This window comes from Erinaceus europaeus, chromosome 22 (assembly GCF_950295315.1).
Source record: "Erinaceus europaeus chromosome 22, mEriEur2.1, whole genome shotgun sequence".
Taxonomy (NCBI): domain Eukaryota; kingdom Metazoa; phylum Chordata; class Mammalia; order Eulipotyphla; family Erinaceidae; genus Erinaceus; species Erinaceus europaeus.
This window is the reverse complement of record NC_080183.1, coordinates 5,239,377-5,246,332: the sequence shown is the minus strand read 5'-3', so window position 1 is coordinate 5,246,332 and position 6,956 is coordinate 5,239,377. Positions and strand designations below refer to the sequence as shown.

The 6,956-nt window shown below is 48.5% G+C and overlaps 1 long non-coding RNA gene across 1 annotated transcript; it reads left to right on the top strand.

Moving 5' to 3' along the window:
* Window positions 1-2,803: 2,803 nt before the first annotated feature.
* Window positions 2,804-6,482, top strand: LOC132535394 (uncharacterized). Its single transcript, XR_009547172.1, has 3 exons — window positions 2,804-3,260; window positions 5,395-5,542; window positions 6,087-6,482. It is a non-coding gene; the product is annotated as an uncharacterized LOC132535394 (long non-coding RNA).
* The last annotated feature ends 474 nt before the right edge of the window (window positions 6,483-6,956 follow it).

Below are 6,956 nucleotides of genomic sequence, written 5' to 3'. Positions count from 1 at the left end.
ACTTGCATGAGAGAGGTCCCAGATCCCATCCTCTGGCACCACCCAGAAACAAACAGAGCAGTGCTCTGGAAAAAAAAAAAGAAAAGAAAAGAAAAAGAAAAGATGAGGTAGGCTAATCAAAATGTAAAACTTGAATTGCAGATAATGCCATCAAGGAACTATTTTTTAAAAATCCACATAGGAGGATATTTGTAATCTGTGCCTCAAGAGATTTTATCTGGAAAACATAAAGGCCTCTTGAGGCTGAGAACTTGCAGAGGCAGCACAGGGCCTGCACCCTGAGGCCAAGGGCTCCAGGCTCAGTGCCCAGTGGCACCACAGGCAAGAGCTGAGCAGTGCTCTGGTCTTCACTCTCTCCTCTCAACGCGCTCAGAAGGCCTCTTACATTTGTCCTTAAGTGGGACAGAGGTGGGGGAGTAGAGGACCCAGCACAGAGCTTTCTTTGGTACCCCTGTAGCCTTGTAAGCCATTATAAAAATCACTATTTTTTTTTTCTTTAAAATCTCTCACAGGACCAGGGAGACAGCATGATATTAAGCAAAAGCCTTTCATGCCTGAGACTCGGAGGTCCTAGGTTCAACCCCTGGCACTACTGCACATCACAGCTGACTAGAGCTCTGGTTAAGAAAAATCCCTCTCCAAGGGTAGGTAGCATAATGGTTATGCAAAGAGATTCTCATGCCTGAGGCTCTGAAGTCCCAGGTTCAATCCCCTACACCATCATAAACCAGAGACACACAGTGCTCTAGTTAAAAAAAAAAGAAAGAAAGAAAGAAAGAAAGAAAGAAAGAAAGAAAGAGAAAAGCCCTCTCAGGGTTTGACATTGGTGTGCCCAGTTGAGCGCACATGTTACCAAGTTCAAGGACCCTGGTTCAAGGCCCCAGTCCCCACTGCCAAGGGGGAAGCTTCACCTGCAGTGACACAGTTGCAGCGGTCTCTCTCCCACTCTGTCTTCTCTTAATCTCGTCTTCCCTGCTCTATCAAATCAAAATTAAATTATTTTCTTTTCTTTATTTATTTATGGGACAGAGACAGCCATAAATTGAGAGGAAGGGGGAGACAGAGAGGGAGCGAGACAGAGAAAGACCTGCAGCCCTGCTTCACCATGTGAAGCTTTCCCCCTGCAGGTGGGGACCAGAGGCTTGAACACTGTAATGGTGTGTACTTAACCAGTTGCGCCACCACCCAGCTCAAAAATAAATTATTTTCAAAAGAAGGAGAGAGGGGCCAGATGGTTGAGCACATATGTTACAGTGCGTAAGAACCCAGGTTCGAGTCCCCAGTTCCCACCTGCAGGGGGAAAGCTTTGAGAGCGGTGAAGCAGGGTTGCAGGTGTCTCTCTGTCTCTCTCCCTCTCACACCTCTTCCCTCTTGGTCTCTTCCTCTCTATCCAATAAATAAATAAAGATAATACAAAAATTTAAAAGAGGGGGGGAGGTTAGGGGAGACATCAAAGTTCTGCAAAAGATTCTTATGCCTGAGGCTCCAAGGTCCCAGGTTCGGTCCCCCACAGCACCATCAGCCAGAGCTGAGCAGTGTCTTGGGAAATAAGATCATACATATATATGCTTCTGTAGAGATGAGTGGCCAGGAGGTAGTTCAACTTCTAGAGCAACAGACTTGCCTGTCTGGGGTTCCTGATTCAATCCCCAGCACTGCATATGGTACTTTGGCTGGTCTCTCTCTCTTTCTCTCTTCCATGGGACACACACTCTCTCAAATGTAACTAGTATAATAAGTGTTTTAAAATAAAATTGGAACCAAGAAATAACTCACTTGGGTAGAAGGCTGCTTTGCCCTGTGTATGACCCAGCTTTGAACCTGGCCCCCACCTCACTGAAGGAAGCTTGGGTGTTGTGGTGGTTTTCACCTTTTCTGTCACTTCTTCTCTAGCTGAAAAAGTCAGCCCAGAGCAGTGAAGCCCCAGAGTTACCAAAATCGAACAGACAAACAAACAAACAAACCTACATTTTTAAAGTATATAAGGAAGGGCATTGGGTAGCTAACCTAAGTATATAAGGAAACAGATGATGAAACAGGGAGATCGCTGTGCAGGCAAAGCTCCAGAGATAAAGGATGCCAGAGGCTCTGGGTCATCCACCAACCCCTCTACTGAAGCTGCCTTTGAAATGTAAACTTAATCCCTGGAGGCCCCAGGGTTGGTTCTGGCCCTGAGGAGTAATGTGAGCCCCCCTCCCATCAGACAGGGGCCTGCACCTCCCTGAGGGGGGAGACTCCTCCCCCCAGGCTTCCCTTTCTTCACCAGGCCCCTCCAGACTTGGCTCCTCTGGGGGAGCCTCCTCCCCCTCAGAGCCCCACTCTCCCGCTTATCTCCTGGCTGTTAGGGCACTCTTTGTTCTGGTTCCTTATCTGGCCCTCCCCAGGCTCCTCCCTGGCAGGCATGTGGGTTGTCTGTCTGTCCAATTCCCTCATGCTCCAGCCCCAGATGTGCTGGCCCAGAAACAGCTCAACCTGCTCATGGTGCCTACGTGCTGGAGGCCTTTGAGAGGGTCATTGGGGATGCAGAACTCTTACAGCCAGAACCCTGAGGTGGGTACACACACACACGCGCGTGTGCACATGCACACACGCACACATGCACACATGCACACGCACACACCTCAGTGGGACCCAGGGCCTGGAGTTCAGTGGTAAGGCCAGGCTCTGTTCCAGACCCTAGATTCCTTCTTCGCCCTCTCCCCCCACCCCCCACATGCCCCACAGATGGCGGCCCCCTCCTGGGGTTCCCGCCCAACAGCCCCACAGAGCCCCCTCCCCAGGAGACACAGCCAGCATGCGCACAGATGAGTCACAGCATTTTTTTGGCATCACTCTGGCCTCCGGGAAGTGGAGAATGTCATTGTCAAAGTATTTTTGAATATTTGCCTTCTCAGCGAGAAGATGCTGTGAGAACACTCAGTCTCCCAAACAGAAGGATCCTGGCAGGAGTAACTGCCCCAGATGAGCCCCGGATGTGGGGGAGGCCCTGATGGTGGTGGGGGGGGGGGTCACAGCTGCCAAGGCCTCTCCTTAGAAGGACTCCCAAGTTCTAGGTATCTGAGGGAGTCCCAGCCACCATTCCATACTCTGAAGCAGCAGCAGTGAACGGATCCCAGGAAGGCCAGGGAGGTGCGGAGTGGGGAGCAGGCACAAGGTCCTGAGTTCAATCCTTGGACCCACCTATGCCATGGTGCAGCTCTGGCCTCTCTCCTCTCACTCCCTACCTCCAGCTCATTCGATAAAATAAACCTTTAGAGCCAGTAAGATTGCTCACTTCAATAGTGTGCTGCTTCGCCATGTGTGTGGCCCAGGTTTGAGTCCAACCCCCACCACCCTGAAGAAAGCTTCGTGCTTTAGTGCTAGCCCTCCAGAGAGAGTGCTGCGGTCTCTGACTTTTTTTTTTTTTTTTTTTTGCTTCCAGGGTTATTGCTGGAGCTTGGTGCCAGACACTACAAATCCACTGCTCCTAGTGGCCATTTTCTTCCATGTTATTGGATAGGACAGAGAGAAATTGAGAGGGGAGGGGAGACAGGGAGGGAGAGAGGGGCCAGGTGGTGGTGCACTTTATTAAGCACACACTTTACAGTGTGTAAGGACCCAGATTCAAGCTCCTGGTCCCTACCTGCAGGAGGAGAGAGAAAGAGATAGACACCTGCAGACTTGCTTGCATCTCCCTGCTGGGGAGCCAGTTGCTGAACCAGGTCCTTTTTTTTTTTTTTGCCTACAGGACTATCCTTGAGGCTCAGTGCTTGCACTATGACTCCACTGCTCCTGGAGGCTATTTTTCCCCCTTTTGTTGTTCTTGTTGTTTGTTGTTATTATTATTGTTATTGCTGTCGTTGTTGGATAGGACAGAGAGAAATGGAGAGAGGAGGGGAAGACAGAGAGGGGGAGAGAAAGATAGACACCTGCAGACCTGCTTCACCGCTTATGAGGCGACCGCCCTGCAGTTGGGGAGCCGGGGGCTTGAAATGGCCCTTGCACTTCGTACCATGTGCACTTAACCCGCTGTGCTACCGTTCAGCCCCCTTGAACCCAGATCTTTGAGTAGGTACTCTCGCCTAGTACTATGTATACTTAACCAGGTGCACCACCACCCACCCCCTAAAAAATCTTTTTTTGGGGGAGCCGGCCTGTAGCACAGCGGGTTAAGCGCAGGTGGCACAAAGCGCAAGGACCCGCCCCTAAGGATCCCGGTTCGAGCCCCTGCAGGGGAGTCGCTTCACAGGCGGTGAAGCAGGTCTGCAGGTGTCTCTCTCTCTCTCTCTCTCCCCCTCTCTGTCTTCCCCTCGTCTCTCCATTTCTCTCTGTCCTATCCAACAATGATGACAACAATAATAACTACAACAATAAAACAACAAGGGCAACAAAAGGGAATAAATAAATAAGTTTTTTAAATCTTTTTTTTTATTATTACTTTTTTTTTTTTTTTTTTACCAGAGCACTAATCAGCTCTGGTTTATGGTGGTGTGGGGGATTGAACCTGTGACTTTGGAGCCTCAGGTATGACAGTCTGCTTGCATAACCATTATGCTATCTACCACTGCCCAAATCTTTCATCTTTTTAATTTACTTTTTTGATTAGTTAAAGGGGTTGGGTGGTGGATACCCAGTTGAGTACACGCATTATGACACATAACAACCCAGGTGCAAGTCCATGGTCCCCACTTTAGGAGAGAAGCTTCACAAGCCGTGAGACAGTGCTGCAAGTATCTCACCTTCTCTCTTTCTGTTTCTGTCTTGTCAAATAAAAAAGTTGGGGAGACAGCATAATGGTTATGCAAAAGACTTTCATGCCTGGGGCTTTAAAGTCCTAGGTTCAGTTTCTAGCACCACCACAAGCCAGAGTTGATCTGGGTTCTAGTGAAAAGAAAAAGGAAAAAAGAGGAAGAAAGAAAAGAGAGCAGTGGTCCGGGAGGTGGCGCAGTGATAAATGTTTGGACTCTCAAGCATGAGGTCCTGAGTTCGATCCCCGGCAGCACATGTGCCAGAGTGATGTCTGGTTCTTTCTCTCTCTTCCTATCTTTCTCATAAATAAAATCTTTAAAAAAAAAAAAAAAAAGAAAGAAAAGACAGCAAACAAAAAGACACCCTTAGTCTCTGATCCCAGCGCTGGGGTCACCAAAGTGGGGAGGGCTGGGTGCCGGCTGTGTGCATGGCAGAGGGGGATCTGGGTACTCTGGGGTGGACGTGGTGTAGCGGCACATTTTTAAAAATTTAATTAATGTATTTATTTGCCCTTTTGTTGCCCTTGTTGTTCTATTGTTGTTATTGATGTCGTTGTTGGATAGGACAGAGAGAAATGGAGAGAGGAGGGGAAGACAGAGAGGGGGAGAAAGACAGACACCTGCAGACCTGCATCACCACCTGTGAAGCTACCCCCCCCCGCCGCAGGTGGGGAGCCAGGGCTTGAACTGGGATCCTTATGCTGGTCCTTGCGCTTTGCACCACCTGCACTTACCCCGCTGCGTTACGGCCTGACTCCCAGCAGAAAACATTTTGAAGAGGCGTGGAATCCTAGTGCTAAAACACATACAGTCTGGTAAACCAACCTATCCTTAATAAAAATAATTGAGAAAAAAAAAGTGAAATCTTGCTATTTGTGAAAACATGGTGGAATTGAAGGGGGTCGTGCTAAAGTCAGTGAGTCAGAGGGAAAGACAGATGTTGAACAGTCTCGATCGTTCGTGGAACGTGAAGAGACAAACCGACACCAGAATCTACAAGATTCGAGACTCCGGGAGGGGCTGGGTGGACAGAGGGATGGGCCAAGGGCGGGTGAGGGACAGGGGTTGTGGAGCGCCAGTGCCAGTGCCAAGCATGTGGTGACAAACATTTGGCTCTTTGGTTTTTTTTTCACTCTCTGTGCTTCTTGCCTTTCTAAAAACAAATAAGTAAAATAGAAAACATATGTTTAGCAAACTAATAATAATAATAATAATAAATAAGTAGATGAGCAGGGGATGTATGGAGAATCTCTCCCTCCTGCTCAGTTTCGTCAACCTAAAAATACAATCTACTTTGAAAACTGGCCAAAGGCCCTGAGAAGACATTTCTTTCTTTTTTTTTTTTTTTTTTTGGTGCAGTGGGCCTCACACCAGCACAGTTTCACTGCCCCCAGGAAGGCTTCTGTTCTTTCAACAAGAGAAAATGAGGAGCGAGAGAGAGAAGCTCTCCAGGCATCTTGGGCCCCAGGATAGGGCCAGTGCTAGAGCCTCGGCCCAGCACTAAGTGCAGCATGTGCCTCCCTCAGAGAGCTAGGCAGCAAGCCGGCGTCTGGAGGAAGAGTCAAGAGCCTGCATTTCTGAGCCATGCGGTGACGCAAACCAGTGCTACCTTAAATAGAAAAATATATGTTGGTGGAGGGTAGATAGCATAATGGTTATGCCAAGAGACTCCCATACCTGAGGCTCCGAAGTATTAGGTTCAATCCGCCATACCACCATAAGCCAGAGCTGAGCAGTGCTCTTGTTAAAAATACGTGTGTGGGAGTTGGGCGGTAGTGCAGCGGGTTAAGTGCTGGCGGCGCAAAGCACAAGGATCCCGGTTCGAACCCCCAGCTCCCCACCTGCAGGGGAGTCGCTTCACAAGCAGCGAAGCAGGTCTGCCGGTATCTGTCTTTCTCTCCCCCTCTCTGTCTTCCCCTCCTCTCTCCCCATTTCTCTCTCTGTCCTATCCAACAATGGCAACATCAATAACAACAACAATAATTACTACAACAATAAAACAAGGGCAACAAAAGGGAATAAATAAAAATAAATGAATTTTTAAAATGTGTGTGTGTGTGTGTGTGTGTGTGTGTGTGTAAGGCTGGTGAAATGGTTCACTTGGGTTATATGCTACCTCACTGTGGGCTAGACCCAGGTTGGAGTCCAGTTGCCACCACATAGAAGGAAGTTTTGTTGCTTTTTTAAAAATATTTATTTATTTATTCCCTTTTGTTGCCCTTGTTGTTT